Raw genomic sequence first — 24,241 nt, 5'->3', positions numbered from 1 at the left:
CTGGTTTGGGCCATTAACTTGCCATGAAAAAACACAAAAGTCGTTTTGTGCATATGTGTTTTCTTTTCTCTTGACGAAACACTTCGGTGTGAAATTATTTGGTTGTGGGGTAGGTATATATTTGTTCTATGAGAAACTGCCAGAACTTCTTCTAAAATGGTTGTCTTGTTTTACACTTGGACCAAGAGTATATGAGAATTCTGGTTGTTCTGCATTCTTGCCAGCATTTGATTTTGTCCATTCTGGTGTGTATGTATGTCGTTTCTTTGATCAATATTAACATTAAGCATTTTTTCATGTGCTTATTAATCATTAGTTTATTTTCCTCTGTGAAATGTCCCATCAAATCTTTTGCTGTCTTTTTACTGAACTGTAGTCCTTTGTCAGATATATGATTTACATGTATTTACATATATTTTCTTCTAGGCTTTGATTTACCTATTCTTTTTCTTAATGGTGTCTTTTTGATGAACAGAAATTTTTAACTTTGATGAAGTCTGATTTTTTTCCCTTTGCGTTTATTGCTTTCTGTGTCATCTAAAAGCTTTACAGTTTTAGCGTTTACATTTAGGGTTATGAACCATCTGAAATTAATTTTTATATATGGTCCAAGGTTGAGGTCGAGATTTATTTATTTTTGTCATATAGGAATTTAGTTTTTTAGCCTCAGGTGTAGATCCTTTCATTCTTTATTGGATTTTTCTGTTGATTTGTGAAAATTCAAATATCCATATAAGTGTGGGTCTGTCCCTGAGCTCTCTTTTCTGTCTCATTGGTCTATTTGTTGATTCCATGTCAGTTATCACACTGTCTTGGTTACTGTCGACTTAGTAGTCAAAGTCTTAATGTCAGGTAGTATAAGTCCTCCAGCTTTGGTCTTACTTTTTATGATGGCTTTGGCTATTCTAGGTCATTTGCATTTCTATACACATTTTAGAATAAGCTTGTCAATTTCTACAAAAAAGTCCAATGAGATGTTTGTGATTAGGATTGTTGAATCTGTTGGATCAGTTTGTGGAAAATTGACATCAATATTTAGTTTTTTAATCCATGAATATGGTATATCCACTTATTTAGGTCTTTAATTTCTTTCAGCAATGTCTTGTAGTCACATTCTCATTTGAACTCACTCTGTTTAGGTTTTTGTGCCCAGTTCCCCTGAAACCACTCTTGCCTCATCACCAGTGACCTCCATGTTGTTGTATCCAATGGCAAGTTCAGTCTTCCTCTTACTTCATTTCTCAGCTGCCTTTGACATAATTGATCACTCTATACTTGAAGCATTTTGTTCACCTGCCTTCTTTTTTTTTTTTTTTTAGATTTTATTTATTTATTTAACAGAGACAGAGACAGCCAGCGAGAGAGGGAACACAAGCAGGGGGAGTGGGAGAGGAAGAAGCAGGCTCATAGCAGAGGAGCCTGATGTGGGGCTCGATCCCATAATGCCGGGATCACGCCCTGAGCCGAAGGCAGATGCTTAACCGCTGTGCCACCCAGGCGCCCCTGTTCACCTGGCTTCTATCTCATCATGTTTTCCTGCTTTTCTTCCCAACTCACCATCTGCTCTTTTTTGGCCTCCTTTGATAATCCTTCTCTTCTTTCTAACATTTAGATGTTAGAGGGCCCTCAGCCTCAGTCCTTATCCTTCTGTGCTTTATCCATTCTCAGTAGGTCAAATGGTGTAAATATGTTATTAAAAGCCAACTGACTTCCAATTTTATATCTCAGTTCAGAATCCTGGCCTTACATAGCCAAACCTCAGACTTATATATACAACGTCCTACTGATCCTCGTTTGGTTATCTAAAAGGTGTATCAGGGACTCAGCTGGTTAAGTATCCAACTCGATTTCAGCTCAGGTCATGATCTCGGGGTCATGGGATCGAGTCCTGTGTCAGGCTCCATGCTCAGTGTAGAGCCAGCTTGAGATTCTCTCTCTCCCTCTCCTTCTCCCCCTCCCTCCACTCGAATGCTCTCTCTCTCTCTCTCAATAAATAAATAAAATCTTAAAAACAATAAAAAATAAAAAGTATTTCAAACTTAATCATGCAAAATGGAGCTCTTGATTTGCCTCTAAAACATACTGCCCCTCCTTACCCTCCACTACGCACTGTGTCCCAGCTCGGTCACTGGACTTTTCTCCCTGTTGCTTATATGCCAGTCTTAGAGTTTTCCTTGACACCTCTTTTTCTTTTACATCCCGCACAGAAGACCGACAACCCACATCAGAATATTCTCTTGGCTCTATCTTCACAATATACTTTAGATTTTTCTACATAGCCATCATTCCAGTCCAAGCCACCAACATCTCCCACCTGGTTTACTGCAGGATTCTCCTAAGTAATCTGCTTTCTCTTGGTCTATTCTTCAGTCACACAACTGGAGTAATGTTTTAAAATGTCACAGCATTTCACTCCCCTGATTAAAACCTTTCGGGGCTTTTCCATTATATTTCCGGGGGGGGGACTGTGCAGTGGTTTGCAGAGCTTTATGCGATCAGACCTCTCTGTTTGCTCTCTGACGTCACTCTCTTCTGTTGCTCTCTCTTTCACAGCACTCTGACTGCACCGACCTTTCTATTGTTCTTGAACACTCCAAGCTTGGTTTGACCTCAGGGCCTCTGCTGTTACTGTTTCTTTTGCCTGGAACCTTTCCTCCAGATAATTACATGGCTTGTTAGCTTACTCCATTCAGGTCTCTGCTTAAGTGTCATCTCCCCAAAGAGGCTTTTTCTGACTACCCTCCCTAAGGAGTGGGCCGCCTACCCAATGATCACTCCCCAGTCCCTTACCCTGCTTTGGTTTTCTTCTTAGCACTTAGCATTATCTGGTTTGCTATTTATTTGTTGGTAGTCTATCTGTCCTAATAGAATACAAGTTCCCTGAGGATAGGGAATTTCTGCTTGGAATCATTAAATGCTGTTAACAGTGGCTGTCGACATAATAGCTGCTCAATAAATACATGTAGAATGGATGACTCCGGGCAAGTTAACCTTGCTGGCCCTGTTTTCTTCATCTGAGAAGTGGGGGAAATAATGATATCTACCTCATAGGGCAGATGTGCATGTCAGAGTATTGGGTGTAGTAAGATAGTATGGTGATAGTGTTGGCTGTTATTATAATTACTATTTAATAATATAAATGATTTAAGTCTCATGATCAACAAATAGATATGAATGCTCTCTAAGGTAAAATTAATTTGCCTGGTGTATGCTTTCGATAATGGTTGGTTTTAGAGGTGTAACCTATGATCTGCAGTTCTTGATAACTTAGTTGGAGGAAATAGATACAACCACATGAAAAGTTAAATGCCATAGGATATTTAAATAACCAATCCGGACAACAGTGGAAACATCATCAAGCATGATTAGCTGTCTAATGTGTTTGCTGCTGATTGTTCGAGGTGTGATAAATAAAAACGATTTTTTTTCTAAACCCAGGTGATCTGAGAAGGCTTTGTGGACAATGTGGGTTTGGGTTGCCCCAGGAACAGCTGGGGAGGATTTTAGTCTTTTACTGATTGTGAAGGAGAAAGGCATCACAGGTGGGGCCATGACACAAACCTGAAGCAGGGGAAGAACTAGGGGGTGTGAAGATTGAATAAACCTTTGTGACTGGTGGAAGAAATATAACGAGGAAGCTATTTGAGAGCAATGTAAAGAAAACAGGGTGGGAACAAAACAGGTGGCTTTGGGCAACAGGAACTGCTGGGGCACAGGAGTCCTTCCAGTTACTTAGATTGGGCAAGCTAGGCAGGCAGTGCTTCTGGGTGGTTAGGAAAGAAGGTAGCATCACAGGCTTGTTGCCGCCAGGTTCAGTGCCCGCTGCCCCCCCCCCCACCAGGTGGCCAGGGTGTTACCGTTCACAGCACATACAGTGCATGGCTGTGCTGAGTCCGTGTGTCCAACATGTCCACGTGTCCACAGTGAGGCAGCAGCAGGAGGGCACCATTCTTCTGTTCCTAGGGTCTGGAGACCAATTTTGAACTTTCGTTTTTACCCACAAGAATTCCCATTCTAATTTTTAGGTGATGTGAGTAGAAGGCAAGTGACCATTTTTACTATGGCTCCTTATTATGGAAAGAAAGAAAAAGGAATTTAGAAATTAAAAGCCCATTAATAAACATAATAATTTATGTTTTAACACGCATGTTAAGAAGTACACAACTTGTTTTTCGGAAGACCATATTATGTCAGTCGTATAAAGCCACATTGTGAAAAGGAAATGCATGCATTATATGAGAAGGTGCCAAGTAATCTGTGAATTGATCAGGTTATAAAGAAAGATTAAGATAAGTTTTTTAGTCAGCCATGAGATAAAATCTGCTTTAATGATATAATTTTGTGCAAATTTGCAGTAACCTAAAAGGGTGTCTGTCCTTACACCTTAAGTTTCTTCTTATTACCAAGTTACAAAATGTTGTTACCTTTTGGGGGGTTAGAATATAGTTTAGAGCAATTTTTAGCAGTTAAGAAAATGACTCTGTAAAAGAAGCAAAATAAAAAAATATATATATAGATAGGAGCCATGACAGAGGATGCAGAATGGAGAGCGGATGTGAAGACAATAAGCTATGTTGTTACTGATGCAGCCCTGGCAACACGCGTCACAGATTAAATAATGAACGCCAGTTAGCGGGCACAGCGAGGAGGGAACAGAGAGTGCATTGTTTTAGTTTGTCTATCTAATTTCAAACTAATTGCTTAAGTACAGGCTTCTGCTCTGGTTATAGCCAAAGGAAAATTAAACAGTTGAAATATTGTAAATTTTGTAACTCACCCTGGATCGCCAACGAGAACTAAATAAAAGAGCTTTGAGCAAAGAATCCAAATAAATTGTGAGGCTTGCCTAAAGATGGAAGCCCGGAAAGAAGCAGGATCAACTCTTTGGGCTCTGCACTCACTATTCCTTCCTCTCCGGGTCAGGTTCTCGCTGATTTGATAAAAGGGATAGACTTCACACACTCTTCTGTGCTCACGACTGCAGCCCCATAGAGCGAGGGTGGTGGATGCCACGTCCTCTCACTCCCATCCCCCAGGAGAGGTGTCTTCCCGGGTTGTGGCCTCTCTGAAGTTCCACGCCGTTGGGGTTGACTTTTCCTACTCTGGATCTTTGTGATGAGCTAATGAGCTGATACACGTGAAAGCACTTTGCTGACACAAATGAAGGGATGAAGTATTTTTATATACTATTTTTAGGGTGTGCAGTTGGTGGAGGAAAGAACACAAGTCAGAGATCCTGGGTTTGAATCCTGGGTCATCTACTAGGTCCCCCCTTTTCTGAATTCCTTTTAAAAATCTCTGTGGTTTTTTCTTTCTCCCCTTAAATCATACAGATGTTCTTTTTTTTTTTTTTAAAGATTTATTTGTTGATTTTAGAGAGAGAGAGAGTGTGTGCACGTGTGAGCAGGGGGAGAGTCCCAGGAAGAGAATCTTAAGCAGACTCCCCGCTGAGCAGGGAGGCCGCCACAGTGGCACTTGATCTCATGACCCTGAGATCATGACCTGAGCCGAGATCAAGAGTCAGATGTTTCACTGACTGAGCCACTCAGCGCCCCCTAGATGTTCTTTATTTTTGTGTGTGCGCCATGGGGTGCCTTTGGCATTCTAGAGAAGTTAATGAATCCCTTTTCAGAATAATGTTTAATGCATGAAATTAAATGCCTAGACTTACATGCATAAAGTTAGAATGCATTGGATTACAAAGGAAACCAATTATACTGATACACAGTTATCCGTATACCAAAAAATGCGTAACATTATAATACATATCCTTTCTTATTTATATTGATAATACATATCAAGAACTAGTGGCAGGTGTAGTAACTACTACACTTTTGAAGTAGTGATGAGTGGAAAAGACACTTTGAGTTATTTGCCATGACCATGATGTGATACGAAGATACCTTTGATTTCTACTGTGACAAGTCACAGGTATGGCTGTGTGTTCTCTGAGCAGACTCATTTGTGCCCTCCAGCTGCCGGCCTCCATCCTTTCCGTGCAATGTCTGCTAGTTGTGCACCTTCTGTGCAGGCCGGGAACTGGAGCTCCAGACCTGTATCTCCCGCACGTCCACGCAGGCTGGCCTGCAGGACCCCCGCTCTGCCTCTAAAGTCCAACCCAGGGGCTTGGCTACGCCACCCCTCTTCCTCTGGCCAGCCCCTCCTCCTCCCATGTTCCCAGCTCTGTGGATGCCTCAGCAACCTCCAAGTGGCTCAGGCCCCGAACCTAGCTTCTGCAAGAGAACTAGCTAGCATCCCTGCGGCCTGCATTACGGCCCCAGCCTCCTTGGTAACGCTTGGGAAAGTGTAAGCTTGTACATTTGACTGCACTGGTCTGCCTTTCCATCTACCTGGAATGTCTTCTTAATTTCTACTCACTCTACAAGGCCTGGCTCCTTATTTATCTTTCCAACATGCACATCTCATCACTTTCTGGTTTAAACTCTCTGGATGCCTCTTTGCCTCTGTGCAATTGACATCAGAGGACCCCTGCCTCGTTTGCAGCCTTTTCTTCTGTTCCCTGTGGTCCCTCCAGTGGCCTGTTCCCCATTTCCCTCTTTGCTTGGAAGGCTGAGTGGGTGCCCTCTGGCTAGGGGTCCCTTACTTGCCATGTAGCCTTCTGGTCTCAGTTCTGTGGCTGCCTGGCTGCGAAGCCTTTCCCACTCTGCGCCACCACAAGGACTGTCTATGGGACAGTTCTCCTCTCCCATCTGCCCTTCCTTGTGTCTGACCAGAGTCTGGCAGGGTTTCCCAAGTGGCATGCACTCGGGAGGACAGAGTTATTAAAGCACGTGGCTAGGAGTGTTTACATCAGAGCCAGTGCTTGGGTTCTCATCCCGGCTCCACCGCTCACTGTTTGGCAAGGTGCTTAGCCTTTAGGGACCTCAGTTTTCTCATCTGTAAAACTGGTATAATAAGACACTGGTGAGATTTAAATGATTTACTACTGGTGAAGTTTAGAACCATGCCCACCATTTAAGCTCTTGTAGTAAGAGCTTAAATATTAGCTGCTATTATTACTAGTTTTGGTTTCAGTAATGTGGCTTGGGCTTATTTAAAAGTCAGATCCTGGGGCGCCTGGGTGGCTCAGTCGTTAAGCGTCTGCCTTCGGCTCAGGTCTTGATCCCAGGGTCCTGGAATCGAGCCCCGTATCGGGCTCCCTGTCGGCAGGAAGCCTGCTTCTCCCTCTCCCACTCCCCCTGCTTGTGTTCCCTCTCTCGCTGTATCTCTCTCTGTCAAATAAATAAAATCTTAAAAAAAAAAAAAAGTCACTTCCTACTATACTTTTATTTTTTCTGGAGTTTATTACTCTAGTGTAATTTGAAACCCAGTATGTAACTATTTTCATCTCCATTGAGGCTGATGCTGTACATTGTTGGCTGAAATAATTTATATGAGACCAAAGGAAATACTTTTGACAGAGAGGCAGGAACAGTGTTAGGGATTCAGCCTTTTCATAGAGTGGTGGACACTGACCCACCAGTACTCAGCTGGTTGAGTTGGGGGTTTATCCATATTTCTTCCATTTCAGAGATGATGTTGACCTCGCGGGCATTTTTCCTCACAGCTTTTGGGGTAAAGGAGAGATGAATATTACTTATCAGAGGATTTTTCTGGGAATGTAAATCATTGTGTATGTTTGCAAACCAGATCCACATAAAAGAGATGGTTTTCAGTGTAATTATTATTATTTTTTTGCATGAGTGCTTTCATATCCTTAAGAATTTTCTGCGCTTGTGGGGGGGGCAACTTTTCATGACCCTTACCGCACGTGGTGTGCGACATTAATGTACCCTTACAAAGGCTCCTTTTCTGCTTTTCCGTTTTTCTTCCAGTGGGAGAGTTGTATTTCCCCTGAGCTTTAACTGTTCCAGCCTTTTCTTGGTTTTGCCACCAGGTGGGGTTCTGACTCCTTTTTAAGGCAAGGGCCTCTTATCTCGTTTTCTCACTGAGGTGCCTGTCTTGACCCCCTGTCGTTCTAACGTGACCCCGCGAGAAAACGTTGAGCCCTGACCTGGGAGTGGGTGCGGGTGGCAGGCGGGACATGTGTGAGATCTCAGGGAGTCTCCAGGTTTTCATGCCTGAGCTTGTTGTGCTTCTATGCTCATGGCTTAAGTTTCACAGGTTTTGAGCAACTTGATTTTACCGGCAATACGTGTAAATCTTGTTTGGTGGCAAGTGAATCGAGTTTTCCTGGACTCTTTGGTCTGAATTTTTGGCTTAGAAGAAACAAGAGTTTGGTCTTCTTGACCACTAGTTAAATAGGTCTTCTTTAAATAAAGTAGAAATCATGGAAGCAAGCACGGCGATTAAAACTGTCCTTGGAGTTGAAAACTGGGGGCAAACTGTGTATATGGCACTGTGCACACGTTCCATTAAAAAGCAGAGCGTGGATTTTCATTATTTCTTCAGCAACGTGCTGGAACATTATGGACTGTTTTAAGATCTAAATGCCTTAAAGAAATTATCAATTGCCTATTTCTAGAATGAGAAATAAAATTTAAATTTCTTAGTTTGAAACCATGGAAAGTCATATTCAGTTCCATATTTTAAACTATAAACAACCATAATATTACCAAAAAATCTTTTGTCTTATGAATATAACCAAAATGTAGGTGGTGAAACTGAATTATGAGTTTATACAGACACCAAGTCGGAATCCTAAGTTAGAACGATCCTTGGGTGGTAGCTGTGCTTGTGGCGAGCACAACATAATGTATAGAAATATTGAATCACTATGCTACACACTTCTAACTAATTGTGTGTTAACTATACTCAAATAAAAACCTTAAAGTTGGAAGTTCTTTAATAAATATGCCTTTTGAACTTAAGTTGATTTTTAGACTTTAGAAATTCATGAGGTTTTAGGCTTAATTAATGCTATCCCCCCAAATCTGAAAACAGTACGTGACTTTGATTCTCTCAGAAATAGTAACTTTGTATGTCCCTCTTATGTAAAATGAAATTGCAGTGCTGTATCACCACCACTTAACCACTTGGGCAACATTGTAAAATTCAGGGCTCTAATGGGGGGGGGGGGACTGTATTCCTCCTATTTAAAATGAATGAGTCACTTTAATACAGTATCTGAGGAGTGAGAGGGGAGTGAGGGTTCTCTTTAAGTTTGTGTGTTATGGTTTTCTTAGGCAGCAAGTTCAAAAATGAAGCTCGAAGCCTTTGCTCAATTGTGTATGTGGGTTTTATTTCTCGCAGCAGCCCGGTGTCTATTTAACATATGGGGAGTGGTTTCAAGTTCATTACTAAAGCTTATAGGCTAAAGTGCTTTGTGGGCTTGGCTATGACTTAAGTTGCCAAGTTGGGAACAAACTGCTTTCCTTGTGTATGTGGATTCCCTGGGTAGTCCGTTTCCTCCCCTCCGGGCTATCAGCTGCTTTGGAGATTAGTTTCATAGTAAAGGTTCTTTCTGTAGAGCAGTATGAAGCGTCTACTTACACAGGGGCACCAGGTTAGTAAATAACATTTTGAACTTTCTGCTGCATATGTCAGATTTTCTTTCTGTACTCCCGGGCGGGCGGTATGACAGTCAGCCTAGCAGTTGTGCCGTTGCTGTGGTCCTTTAGAAAATAATGTGAGTTCGGTGATCGTGGGCAGGCTTGGAGGTTAGGATTCTCCTTATAATGTATGCATTGTTAGACAATATTAAAGGCACATGGAAACGAGGATGAAATGGCATATGTGTGTTGGATTGGTCGTCTAGAGATTTGTACTCCTTTGTAAGCATTTTCAGCTCTTTTTTCCGAATTCCTTTCTTTGTGCCCTCCCATTAAATATTCTAGGCATAACTGTGATTTTATACATGGTTGAAGGTACTTTTTTGAACCTCGGGCAGCCGTGCGTTGCCATCCGGCTAGCGGCGTTTTGCCTCACACCCTTGTGCGTGATTGCCTGATGCACGGTTTTCCCTTGGGCCTACTTCTCATAGTTACAATGGACCAGAATATCATGGTGATTTTCTCTTTGAAAAGTCTGGCATTTTTCTAGAATGCGTCAAAAATACTTAATAGCTATCGATGTGGGCAGAGTCTACAGGTGGGTCAGGCTGGACTGAGTCCTTCTTTGTCACTTTTTATTCTTATGTAATTCCTCGGGATCTGAGATTACTTTTGGAGTAAATCTGACTGACAATGGAGTGTGCCTTGTAAAACACAGAAGTATTGCTAATAGTAATAAAATGAAATTCCGTGAATAACAGTAAGTGCCAAGAGAGTATCTTCTTTAATTTCATTAAAGACCTAGAGAGTGGTTTTTACCTTTATTAATTTGTCACCAAAGCAACCCCGCATGAAATTGTCGTACAAGAGAAGTTAAATTGGATAATGTTTGAAAGTTTGTAACACTCTACGAAATATTCTTTTTTTTTATGTTAAGTATGTAATGTACTTGTGTTTTTAAATAATGCAAATATGCTTCTGTTATTGTTGCTTTATTTTGCCCCCCTTTTCCCCCACTGGGAAATACAATATATTAGAAAGGATCTGTTCTTCCATGTTCTTTTTTGTTTAAAAAAATAAAATTGACAAAAAAGAGAGACAAAAAGGAACTTTAAAAAAATCTTTGGGGTGACTTGCTAAACTTTAAGGACCTCAGCTCCTTAAGGAGCGCAGTCTCCGTATCTGCTGAGGCTGAAGTTGTTAAGTTATGACAACATGCCATTTCAGGATTACAAAATTGACTGTCCTGTATACCCTGAGACACAATGGTTCAGTTATAATATTGTCCCTGCCTGTGTAGACCTTTTTAATCAGCAAATCCACTAGGTCATTTTAGCTTTAAAAAAAAGGAAAAAAAAAAAAAAGCTAAGACTGCTATAACGTGCTTTAATAGATGCTCTCACTACATATTTGTACCATTATACTATTATTATTAAATGTCCTTAATTTAAAATTTAAAGGAAGACTTTTGTCAATGTGACTGTAGCTGTCCCATGATTTTAAAGAACCATGTTAAGAATATTTTGCTCATCAATTATTTGTGCTTAATTGGCACAGGTGAAAAAAAGCTCACATAAAACTCATTTTTGTCTGGGAAATCTGTTTCTGTGTTCCCAAGGGCTTTACAGCCTTTCATCAAGAGAGGAGAACCAAACCAAATACCACGGAGTAGAAGCACAAATAAACAAATGTGGCGAAGTATAGAATAAGAGGGGAAACTCCCTAAACGCCAGATTTTAGGGTTTTCCCAAAGAATATTCATTAAAATAGTTTCCTTCAAACATGGGGAGGGGAAAAAAAAAAGACCATACGGTAGGGTGTTCAGAATCTGTAATGTGAGGACAAAGCATCTAAGCAGACCTTACTCCTGACTCTAGCACGTGCTGTAGTTCTCGTTCTCATCTTGCTCGGCTCGCTTAGTTTTGTTACGTCTCTGCCTTTTGCCTGAAATCAAGCAGAGACGGGTATTTTTCTCATTCCGTACCATCTAATTTTAAGTGAAGCTTTGAGCTGATTACTTTTTATCAAACATGCCGTCTTGCTGGTGTTCGGAGTACTCTCGATGTCTCCCGAATCTCAGATGCCTTATGAACCTAGCTGGTGAGGCAGAAGCACGTGATCTCTATTTTCTTTTAAAAGGATTCAGAGCTTCAAGGTCAGAGACCAATCTTTAGGCAAGTGATGCCAGTATGAATTGGCCCACATCCCAAACATCAGCAGAACTGACTGGCCGTGGAAGACAGGCACTCGGAGGGAAGAAATGAATATGTAGGAGTAATTGTGACATTAGAAGTCAGTTTTCTTTTCTTTTTTTTTTTTTAAGATTTTATTTATTTATTTGACAGAGATAGAGACAGCCAGCGAGAGAGGGAACACAAGCAGGGGGAGTGGGAGAGGAAGAAGCAGGCTCACAGCGGAGGAGCCTGATGTGGGGCTCGATCCCATAACGCCGGGATCACGCCCTGAGCCGAAGGCAGACGCTTAACCGCTGTGCCACCCAGGCGCCCCTAGAAGTCAGTTTTCTGACTGCTGAACCTCGATAAATCCATTCACGGCCCACATGGCTCTCATTCCACCCCCTGGGCTGGATCTTCGCAGTGCCCGTTTGGGGGGGTGTTGGCTCTTGGTCTGCAGGTTCGGGTCTTGTGGGATTCACAGAAAGGCTCCGGTGAGCAGTGCCACCACCTCCTTTTTCAGACCTAAGTCCAGGGTTCTTTTTTTTTTTTTTTTTTTTGAGATTTTCTTTATTTATTTGTCAGAGAGAGAAAGAGAGTGAGCAAGTGTGGATGGGCAGGGGGAGCGGCAGGCAGAGGGAGAAGCAGGCTCCCCACTGAGCAAGGAGCCCGATGTGGGACTCGATGCCAAGACCTTGGGATCATGCCCTGAGCCGAAGGCAGACACTTAACTGGCTGAGCCACCCAGGCGCCCCATAACCCCTGGGTCCTTGCTTGGCCCTGCTCACTGAGGGGGCTGATGTATAGGAGTCTTGTGCTGGTGTATCAGAAAGTGTGTGTGTGTGTTGGGGGAGGGGATCGTGGTGCTTCCCGCCGCCCAACCCAGACACTCACTGTTTCACGGTGACAGTAAATACTAACGTCCCAGACAGATTACAAAGCCTGAGGACAGATTTTACTCCTGAGGCTGATCTGACCACAGACCTTTCCAGTTCCCCATTTCATTCTGAAAAACCTGACCTAAGTTTTACATTCTGGCATTTCTGGTGTGAGTGGTAATAATAGTCATAGCAAGAGTAGGAGAGGTGGTGGTAATAACAACAGAACAACAACAACAGCTAATACTGAAACCATTTCCTAAGGGCACTCCCTGCCCTAAGCCTCTTAGATACTCCTCACAACAACCCTAAGAGGCCAGTTGTCCTTATCCTCAGTTTATGGTCGAGGAAACTGTCCCGGGAAGGTTGTACACTCTATCCCATGTCATAGCAGGTAGCAGCAGTAACAGTGTTGTGCCTCCGAGGAATGCTTGGTGGGGAAAAAAAAAATAGTATGAGAAGTGGATGATGTTGGGAACTATAATCCAGTATTTCTTATTAATGAGAAACAACCATATAGACTTTGCCATCTGTGCTGCTCTTCTTACTCAAAGACGCTTCTATTGACCTACTGTTAACAAGTGAGGCATGTCCTTTGTGTTCTTTTTCTACTGGGTGGGAGGCGAGCTTGTACCCTCCTCTCTCGCCTTGTTCTGCTTGTGACCAATGGCAAGGTGCAGAGTTTGCCCATGGTCACTGAACGAGACCAATGGTGACCAGTCCACATGGAGAATAAGCCCATAGCATTGAAAACTATCTTTTAACTATGTACTTAAGCTAACCTTGGAACTTCTGAGATTCTTAAAGGCTAAAATAATAAAACCACTAAGGCTAGGAACTTGGATCTTCTGATTGTTTCGCTTTAATTTGGCCTGGGTGAGTGTCCTCTTTATTTCTGCCCAGCATGATTTCCTGCTGATAATCAAAGCTCTGGTTATTTTGTCAGTCCTGAAGGCTGTCTGAGGCTTAGTGGAAAGCCAAGACTATGAGATGTGTATCTCCTTAAAAAATGTAAGTGTGTGTTTGAAAATGTTGGGCAAATAACTTTACTCTAGCTTTTGCTAAAAGTTAAACATGTGACAAATAAGTCTAGAATCTTTAACAATATTTAAAAACAGCCCACAGATTAAGGAACTAAGTTTAAAGAGAAGAAAAGGAAAGAAAAGAAATCAAACAATAAAAATTCTGATCTTTGGGTGGGGAAGGACTTTCTCTTTCTAAAACCAATAGAAGAAATCACAAGAGGAATAGGGTAATAGGTTGGAGTTTTCCGGGTAGGAGTGTAAAAGCTCTAAACACAAAACTCCTCACTTACTATCATGAAAGGTTGGAAATATTCAAAACATACAGAAGAAAAGTACACGAGGAACAATCATGCACCTATGACAATTTTCCAACTATATGAAAAAATCGTAATAGGAAGTGGTGATGATAGATCTTTAACTTAAAGCACTCCAAGTCAGACTATTTGTGCGTCACATACTTGACCATGTTTGAAATATACCCATCTCGGTGTGTCTTATGGTTAGGGAGAGCAGAAACGGTGGTCACCTTAAGGTACTAGGGGTTTAGGGATTATTTTGAAGGTGGGAATTTCTGGTAGTTTATATTTTCTTTTCTCTCTATACTTTTCCACATACTAATATCTTTAAACATGATTATATTTGAAAAAAAAAACTATTATGGAGAGAAAAAAATGAGAACAAGATATACCAAAGTTTAATTGTGGGTTAACATCACCCATAATCTGTTTAAGGTGGTGGCTTTCAGAATGATTTTAATTTTCCTCAAATAGCTTGCAAATCTAAGATTTCCTTTAAGAAGAAATTATCATTTTCATAATAATAATTAAAATAGATTAGGAGGGACAGGTTAGATTTGAGGCAAGATCAATTTTTATAAAGGACAGGATAATTTCACTTTGGAGAACAATTGTTTCGCTGTGTTTATGCATTGTTATAGGAAGTTGCCCTTTGATTTTATCTATCAGGTTTAAAATTTTAGTCAGTGGTTTAGCCAATCCGATGTTAAGGTAGATAGTTTATTTCTAAGGGATGTGGGATGAAGCTCACTTAAATACTTGAAACATCAGTCTAGAAAAGACACTCTTGTGGATTTCCGGTGTGTCTCAATAACACTTTCCTTGCTGTAAAAGCAGCTGATGCTATTTAGAAAGGGACAAGTCACATACCGAGATGATCCTTAGAAGAGGTGATTCAACTGGAATAATGAAGATGGAAGTGAATCTTAGAGGAATTGACTTCATTATTCCCCCTCTTCATTTTACAGTTGAAGAATGATTGAGTCCCCAAGGCCACAAGGTTCTAGTTGACTTGGAGTCTTTTGGGCCTTTTGAGGTCTTTTGATTCCCCAATTGCTGTTATTTCTAATACTCCATTCTGTACACTTAAAAGCATTTTAGTATTGATGAATGAAAGTATATTTCCATTTTTTCTGGCTTGGTAAAATAAAAAGGTAATACCATTCACCGCTTCCCTAATGACATTTGAGAAAGAGGCTGAAGGCCCATTGCTGCTTCCAAAGAAAACTCACCAACTTCACAGGCATGGTCTTTATTCTCATCATTGTTTGAACATTTTGTTCTTGGGTAAGGCTTATTTAATGCACATCTGGTTTTCATGTTTATTCTGGAAGACAGCAGCCACGTGGAATGACTAGAGATCACTTGATACTGAACCCTGGAAACCATTTTCTAGCAGCTTTAATATATTGTATAATTTACATATCATAAAGTCAGCCCCTTGCAAGTGTACAATCCAGTGGTTTTTAGTGTATTTACAGAGTTGTGTAACCATCACCGTAATGTAATTTTAGAGCATTTTCATCATTTCAAGAAGAAACCTTGTACTCACTCCCTTGCTCCCATTTTTCCTTCTCTACCCCAAGGTAACCCATGTTCTAGCTTCTGTCTCTCTAGATTTGCCCACTCAGGACATTTCATATGAATAGAATCATTCCTTATGTTAGAAAGCTGGGAATTTTAATTTGATGCTCAAGGGAGACTTAGGTAAACATGACCTGGTCACTATAAGGGCCCTTTCTTATCAATAGTGTCCTGAAGTACGAGACTGAAGACAAAATGAACTCACTGTTGTCACCTGTTTATTAGATTAAGTGACTCATGTGTGTTTTCCGGAGTCCCTATATTTAAGATTCAAATTAAAATATTCAGTATTAGAATTTTAAAACTGTATGGGAATACCTACCCATTAGTATGAGATTGTTGCAGATGGTGTTGCAAAATTGTTAGGTTAGACCACTGCTTATTGGGACCTTGAGTGCATCAAATCACTTCACTAAGACTTAATTTTCTTATCTATACAGTGGGGATTAAAATATAAGTACTAACCTTGTAGGGTTGTTGTGAGAATTAAGTGAAATATTATATTAAAAGGCCTGCCATAGCCCTCGAGGCTTCATAGGTGTTAAGTGAGTGTTAGTTATTGTTATTAGTGTCATTTATAATAAACTATAGAATGGTATTTTACTTTGTTTTTTAATGACTTTATCTATGCCCTCCGAAGGATTTGAGTAGGCTTTGCAAGAGGATTTGCCTACCATGAAACACACACAGAGGAATAAAACAAAACCAGGGATGATCAAATTAGTACAAAGATAATATCAGAAGAAAGTATAATAACAATAGTAATGAGAGCTAAGATTTAGGAAGCAGCTTTTCAGTGGATATTTCAGTAGCATCTTTCCTAGTGAGTGGAGGGAATAACGTCAGATCAGAAAGGGGCAGAGACAGTCTGCCTTCCTACCCCGTGCAGGAGACCTCGCCATAGATGACCCCTTGGTGTGGTGTTGGAACTCACGGTGTCAGGGCGAGCTCGCCATCTCACTAGGTGTATGGCAACTATTTATTAAGCACTTCCCATGAGCTAAGCTAGAGTTAGGGCCCAAATTGACTCTGAAACTGTATAATTATTGTGTAAACGCACTGCTCAAGGCAACCAGTTTCCTTAATAATTCTTTTTAAGAATGGTCTTACACATAATACACTGAAATGGGCACTCTCTTGGTTTTTCTCCCCCCGAGCTTCATAGTACCGTCTACATGGAAAAGCGGACACCTAATCAGACAGTCCCTCTATATCTGAAGACAGTCATCAGTCTCTTGCTCAAACATGTGGGGTTATTTTTTATTGTTCCTTAGATTATATAGTTTAACACACTGCAACTCTTCTTTTTTCCTGGAATGTGTTCCTTTTGAGTATGCACAGTGAACTCGGAAGTCGTCTTCAAGATTCCCTTCCGATGTGCCTTTCCAGCAGAAACCTTCCCCGGGCCCCAGATTGAGCACTTCCTCCTCGAGGCTCCCACTACACTTCTCTTCACACTCTGAGAATCAGCTCTTAAAAGTCTGTCTCCACCCCTGGACTGTGAGCTATTGACCTTTGTGCTCCTAAACTCCATCCGTGTGCTGGACATGGGCTAACTGCTCGATACAGTGGAAGAGAGATTTTGATCTTACATCCTATGGATTCCTACCTATGTCTGATTTTACAGAGCTATCAGTTATAAATGTCTTTGGACAAAAGACGTGCAGGTAAACTTTGATTAACTGAGAGCTGAGGTAGAAAACTAAAAAGCCGTAGCCTGTGACTTCTCTTGGACCAAAAGTAGCATCTTTTTGGGAAGCTGACTGAAAGTTGGTTTCAGTTGGTTGCCGCACTGTTCTTTCGGGTGGTTACTGTGCCGTTCATTTTCACACAGTGAAATTATCCGCTAATATCCTGACATGAGCAAGATGCTTGCTTGTGTATTGGGCAAGGCTGATACCCATACCTTTGCTCGGAGAGATTTAGATAAAATGATTCTGACATTGACAATGTGATTGAATCACAAAGTTCACAGTAAGCTTCATACCGGTATTCAAGTAAATGCTGATAAGAAGATACAGTCCAAAGTCATCATTCTGTTTTGAGATTGTAGCAGTTTTTCATAGAGCATGGAGTTTTTCCTTAAAGCAGGATAGAGGGTTAACTTAAGAAAAATAGATATAACTGAGGCAATAAGGGAGCTGGCGTGTAACTGGAAGAAAGAATGTGGATCTCACCAAGGCTTTGCTGTAATTCAGAAAACTGGTGTGCGTCTTAAGCGAATTCATTAGGCCCTAGCTGGGACAGTCTGCTTGTAGTGGGGGAAGTGCTGGTGTGATCCAGTCTCAGGAGTTGTGGAGTGCTGCTTTGAGAGCTAGACTTCATACTTCTCCACTGTGTGAACCCTGGAGCTCTGCCTCTTGCCATATGAGTCAGAATTTACAGTCCTCTCTGTCCAAACTGAGTCTTCACCTCCCATGTGAGTTGTTACAGTACCAGGCACCCCAGTACATCCATCTTCTCCATTAACTTTTGGGCCACTTTTGTACTAGCTTTTCCCTAGAAGAAAGGCCATGCTGGTGGAGGCGTAGGGTGCCATTACTGCTCTGAGTGGTCCCTAGAGATCTGGCCTAAGCCTGGGGGAGGAAGACTGAGGCAGAGAATTCTAGAGTTGACGTGGACGTAGAGTGCAGCCACGAAACCAAGAAGGAGGCTTTTCTGGAGAGAGCTGATGCGGTGCCAGCAAGGCGCTGATCGCACACTTACTGTTTTAGGAAGCTTTCCGCTTTCCAGGGCCCTTTCTGTCCTTAGGGAGCCCAAAGCCTAAGAAAGTTCTCCTTTATGCTGAGGTGACGTGGGCCTCTCTAGAATAACCATCCTTGTGTTCCAGCTCCATCCCCTGGATCCACAGAGGAAACGTCTACTTACACCCACGGGCCTGGATATGTTCAAAAGCCTTCTCATTTTTGCTCAGCTCAACCATTTCTCATGATATCGTGTTTTGCAGACTCTTTTCCAGCCTGGTCTCTATTCTCTGAGTGTCCATGGTTTGTCCTTGTTGTTCTGTGGTCCTTGGATTGAATGCAGTACTCCAACTATAGACTGAGTAGCAGGCTGGGATTGTTGGCTGTGTTCCTGGATACTGCTCTTCTGATAATGTATCCTAAGAATGCATCAGATCATAAAAATACCAATATTAACATACGCCATTTTTTGTACAGTTGTTCTGTTTCAAAGCAATGTGCCAAAGTGCCTTAAATACGTTATGTCACTTAATCTTCACGGTGCTAAGGTCAGGATTATTATTGTATTTCCTTGATTTGAAGACACTGTTAATGGCAAGATACATGATCAGTTAAATTTCAGCTTTTCAGGGGAAAGAGAGGAAAGAAAATGCCATCACGCTGAATGTAGATATAAAATGCAATAGTCAGGGCGCCTGGGTGGCTCATTGGTTAAATGTCTGACTTTGGCTCAGGTCATGATCTCAGGGTCCTGAGATTGAGCCCCGAGTCAGGGAGTCTGCTTGTCCCTCTGCACCTCCCCCGGCTCATGGTCTTTCTCTTTCTCTTTCAGAAAAATCAACAAAAAATCTTTAAAAAAATGTAAAATTGGCATGAAATTGCAAAAAATCAGGAAAGTTAAAATGTGTACATATTGAGAGAAGGGGGGCAGAAAGAATCAAGGAAATATGGTATCTTCAGTCTCCAGGTAAGGAGACTAAGCCGAAGGAATTTGAGCAACTCCACAGTCTGGAGAAGAGAGCACGGGGGGTTCAGGCCCAGTTGTGCTGATGCAGTGTGTGCTCCTACCATTCACTCTACTCCCTCCCAAGAAGCTCAAGGTGAAGTTGGCTCCTCCCCAGTTCCCAGGGCTTTCTCACAAAACCGCTGTCAATCCAGGCAACCCCTGCCTGAACTTGCCAGTGTGTTTCAACCTAAATGCAGATGTCTGCATTTATCCTTAGCAGTGAACAGCTTTCTCAATGCTCCTCTCCCCGTGTTTTAGAGCGTGGTTACCAGATCAAAGCATATACATGGTGTGTGTGTGTGTGTGTGTGTGTGTGTGTGTGTGTCTGCAAACATATTACATAGGGATGCCTGAAAGTGATGCGTTCCTAAACCTACCAGCAATGCGGTTGGTTTAGCACAATTGTTATGATTTTTAAATACAATCCATTACTGGTCTCACTGGGACTGGGAGTTCGGATCTGTTGTGGGAAACTCATGCATTTGATTGTCTGCGGGCTCCCTGAAGCCCCTATCCTAGGCCGACTCAGGCCTGTGAGTTACCTTGTCAGTGTTCCCTTGTAGTTAATATGTGCCTCTCTGTTTCTGTGGCCTCTGGACCTGGCTCTGAGTCAGAATCCCTGGGGGGCCACACTGACCCCAAACTTTGCTCTGCTTCCCACTTGCCCTCTGACTTTGAGCAACGTCTTTCCTTTTCCTTTACTGTAAAATCCTGGGTTATGAGCAGTTTATAGAAAATCTCTGAATCCAGACGACGATCATGACAGTAACACAATGAGTGGTCTGCGAATTAAAAGCAGTTCTTTTTGTAGACCCATTGTTGTTGAAGGAGGAATATCTTGCAGACCTTCCAGGAGATATCTGGATGATTAATTAGCAAGAAGTCCATTCTGGTTGTTCTAGTTCTTTCTCGATGAAGACAAGGAAGAAGTAGACAGTGTCAAGAATGTATAATTGGGGGCGCCTGGGTGGCACAGTCGTTAAGCGTCTGCCTTCGGCTCAGGGCGTGATCCCGGCGGTCCGGGATCGAGCCCCACATCAGGCTGCTCTGCTGAGAGCCTGCTTCTTCCTCTCCCACTCCCCCTGCTTGTATTCCCTCTCTCGCTGGCTGTCTCTCTCTCTGTCTAATAAATAAATAAAATCTTTAAAAAAAAATGTATAATTGAAGGTTTTAAGGAAAAGAACCTGCCTAGTAGACTTCAGGTAACAAAAAGGCTAGAACTAAAGAAGAGAAAGAATTTCCACCTGTATGCAGTGTAGTCTCTTAGCTCCTGCAAGTATCGATTTGTGACTAGGAAACAGATGTAATGTATTTTTTATTTTAAAAATGGGAATAAAAAAAAAGTCAAATATACATCTAACCTTCTAGAAGACCACTTTTAGTTACGTGCATGGCTTTTATATATGGAGTTATTAGGCTTTCATAACTCAGTTTAAACAGGTAAGGAATTTTGAGTAAAAATTAACTCCATCAGATGCTTCTTTAGATGTCAGCTCTGAGCCCAACATAACTCCTGCTTCTTGTGAGAGGACCATTGCTATCCTGTACTTCTTGGCTAAAATATAAGATAGCCCTTTGCTGTCCACAAATGGAAGTTTAGCACTTAAAAAGAAAACCATGCACCATATTGAAATAACTCAAGTTAAGTCAAGTATAAACTCAAATGTAGGTTGACTTCGGTGTTGTGTTAGAAAACTGTGATAAAGTTGCCTTGATAAGAAGTGACCCCTGGATTGTGAGGGAAGGTGGTAATAATACCGTACAGAGCTTGAGTTTAATCAATCCACAGCACAGCCCTACCCTTTGCCAAAGTACTTATCATCCCTGATGAGGGATTCACGATTTGTCAAAAGCTTAATATATTTTTATTTGCTACATGCTAGAGACTTTTAAAGACACAGGTTAGGAAATTTTAGAAGGGCGTGAGACTACAGATATATTCCTTTATAGATGCAGCTCTTGCCTCTCTCAGCAGTTCCCTAGGGATCGCTAAAGGTTCTTTACAGTATCTGTGTGCCACCATCCAGGCGAATTAGGTCTTGATAGAGCCATAGAAGGCTGGTTTTGTTCTCACTGAAATATCCCTTCTGTCATAGTTTCCTTCTCAGACCTCCCTTCCTCCTGTCATTAAAGTAAATACATAATTTTGGACTAGTCTAAACCAGTGTCTTTCAAACTGCTGTCCCTTTGAATCGCCTGGGATCTTGTTAAAATGCAAATTCTGAGGGACACCTGGGTGGCTCAGTCTGTTAAGCATTTGCCTTTGGCTCAGGTTATGATTGCAGGGTCCTGGGATTGAGTCCCACATGGGGCTCCCTGCTCAGCAGGGTGTCTGCTTCTCCCTCTCACTCTCCCTCTGTGCCCCCCTCAAATAGATAAATAAAATCTTTTTTAAAAAATGCAAATTCTGTTTTTGGGATATGCCGAAGGCTCTACATTTCCAACCATCTTCAGGGAGATGCCTCTGCTTCCAGTCCATAGACCACCCTTTGAGGAACAAAAATCTCAAGGTTTTCACTGTCAGTGCTCCCAGGGAGACAGGTGGTGGGAAAGGGTGGGTGATAAAACAAACATTACGGGGAGGAGACTCATATGTTCATTGACGACTATGATTACTTTGGCGGGTGCCCAGCTGAGTTCAGAGAGGCAGCAGTGCACATTACTAAGAAGCTTGGGACCTGGGGCACCTGGGTGGCTCAGTCGGTTGGGCATCTGCCTTTGGCTCAGTCGTGGTCTCAGGGTCCTGGGATTGAGCCCCACGTTGGGCTGCTTGCTCAGCACGGAGCCTGCTTCTTCCTCTGCCTGTTGCTCCCTCTGCTTGTGCTCTCCCTCTGTCTCTCTGTCAAATAAATAAATAAAATCTTAAAAAAAAAAAAAAAGAAGCTTGGAACCTGCAGTCCTCATCTGCCCTCCAGCACTTGAATCACATGTGCACATTACTAATCTCTCTAAACCTGAGTTTCTGAATTTGTGACAGGCAGATAATCTGAAAACCTATGTATAAGATTATCTTGATGATTAAATGATAACATTCATGTAAGTACTTAGTAAGTGCTTGCTATTAGTAGTTATTAGTAGTAATAATGCAGAAAGCATTTACTGAACAGCTCCTGCATGCCTGGCATGTCAAGATAGGTATGTAAAGATTACAAGGCAACTCTTTAATTTCAATTGGGATTGAATTGGTTTATTTGCAAGTCCCTGGAGTCGAGATTAGATCTAAAACTTTTGACTCCAAGTCCGGTGCCCTTCTTTTCTGTGTGCTCATTGGCTGTTTCTTAAGATGTGTAGCCATCATTAATGCAAACTTGGTTTCAGACAACTTTAATTAAGTGGAACCCATACACTGAGTCTCAGTGGATTCAACATGTTCTTTTTAAAACCGAAAGTCAGTTGTGCCTGGTTCCTTGGGTTTGCACGAGTTATCTGTGAGGATAGAAGTTGAAGGATCGGTTTTTGTTTTGTTTCTTGTCAGCTGAATTGTTTTGCTTGATCAGCGAGAAAGGAGTGGTATCAAAGGAATAGGCATCATCAGTTTCTGTTCTCCGGTGGATCAAATTCTGAGCATACGTCTGCCCTCCATTTTGGCACCTTTTAAAGTGATTTCAAAAGGTCTTTGCATGACCTGACTTGTTTTCCTAAAACAGACTAAAAACATAGGCACCCTGCCTCTTTTGCAACAAGCCAACAACCCAACACAAATGCATGTGTGCCTATGGGGAGCTAGGTGTTTCCACTTTCCACCATCTTTGCTACCTTTCTTTGGAAAGGAAAGATCACGGACTCAGAATTCATCTTTTCTTTATCTAATTGTTTTTTAGTTACTGAGACATGCATGCTTTTCCTGAGCTTAGATTAGTTTGTATATGTGTGGCACATACTTTTGTGATTTTTTAAGAAGGTACTGGTTTGGCAGACACTTCCCAGTGTGACTGTTGTGTTTGTGAAAACATGATAATCTCATTGAGCAGTCTTCAGATGGTGAAAACAATGGAATTTGAGCAATATTCATTGTAAGCACAGACCGATTGCTTTCTTTTAAGTGCTTTGACAATGGCTTTTTCCTTCGTGTCTTTCCGGTTATAAGTAGCAATTTGTCTATTTTTGTTACAAGAAATGTAGAAGTGATTTTGCATTGGTTGTTCCTCTGTAGGATCAAGGAAAATTACCTGCTCTTCCTTTGAGTGTTGATATATGTTGATCGATTATTACAACTCTGTTTATTATTTCCGTGTCTTTTTTTTCCGTGACTTTGCAGATTTTTTTTTTTAACAACAGCTTCATTGGGTTATAATTCACAAACCGTAAAATTCACCCATTTGAAATATACAGTTCAAAGTTTTTCATATATTCACAGAATTGTCTTTGCAGATTTTTGACAGTACATTTTTCTTTCCTCTTTCTACTGTGTAGCCCACACTCCTTCTTATTACCATTCTTTTAATGAATTTTCTTACTACTTATAGTTTTGGGCATTTATAGGGTCCATAACAATGAGTTTGTGGAAGCTACACACTGAAGGCACTTCCTGACTACATTGTGGCTTTTTATTAACTTTGTATTAGTGCTGTTTAATGATGAATCATCATCTGTCAACTATGTCCATGTGTTATTAAGCCTGGCATGTTTCTCGTTGCTCCTCTATCCTTCCTTCCTGCAAACCTCACCCTCCACACACATCCAGTTTGGCTTGTTTACTTTAAATATTGCATTGATTCTACAGTGTGACCGAACCGAACCCGGATGGTCCCATGAAGGTATTGCTCCCCACGGCGGAAGCTGGTCTGGAGATTGTTGTTCACTGTAGTGACTTCAAAGCAGAGCAGAACCAGTTTTCTGTTCAGCTCAGTATCTTTTTTATTTGTGAAAGAACGCCATTGTTTAGCTGACTAATAAAACAATAACCAATTGAAATTGATGTTACTTATCCTGCAAAATTCTATTTGAGGCAGCCCAAGTTTATTATTATTGAATGCCTTGTAGCTCCAGGCCTCTAGCATCTAGAGGAGGGAATGGGAGGTGGTGGGTAGTGACTTTGAGATAAAGTCTAAATGCCTTAATCACCTGCCTGGACCCAATGTCCAGCTACACTGCACCTTTTTCATTTCCTCAAACCTGCCATGGTTATGGACAGAAAATATG

The 24,241-nt window shown here is 41.5% G+C and overlaps 1 protein-coding gene across 5 annotated transcripts in view; it reads left to right on the top strand.

Annotated features, from left to right (window-relative positions):
- PLD1 (phospholipase D1) overlaps positions 1–24,241 on the top strand; it is a 227,981-nt gene that overhangs the window by 47,162 nt on the left and 156,578 nt on the right. The window contains exon 1 of one of the 5 annotated variants that reach the window (XM_026498578.4): positions 8,856–9,466. The exons of 3 other annotated variants lie outside the window; for them this stretch is intronic. The gene's annotated coding sequence lies outside the window, so the exon portion shown is untranslated. Of the gene's footprint in view, positions 1–8,855; positions 9,467–24,241 lie in introns of those variants that run through there. One more of the 5 variants, XM_026498590.4, reaches the window with a different exon arrangement.

Source organism: Ursus arctos, unplaced genomic scaffold, assembly GCF_023065955.2.
Source record: "Ursus arctos isolate Adak ecotype North America unplaced genomic scaffold, UrsArc2.0 scaffold_4, whole genome shotgun sequence".
Classification (NCBI taxonomy): domain Eukaryota; kingdom Metazoa; phylum Chordata; class Mammalia; order Carnivora; family Ursidae; genus Ursus; species Ursus arctos.
The sequence above is the reverse complement of the archived record's forward strand: the minus strand, read 5'-3'. Positions and strand labels throughout refer to the sequence as shown.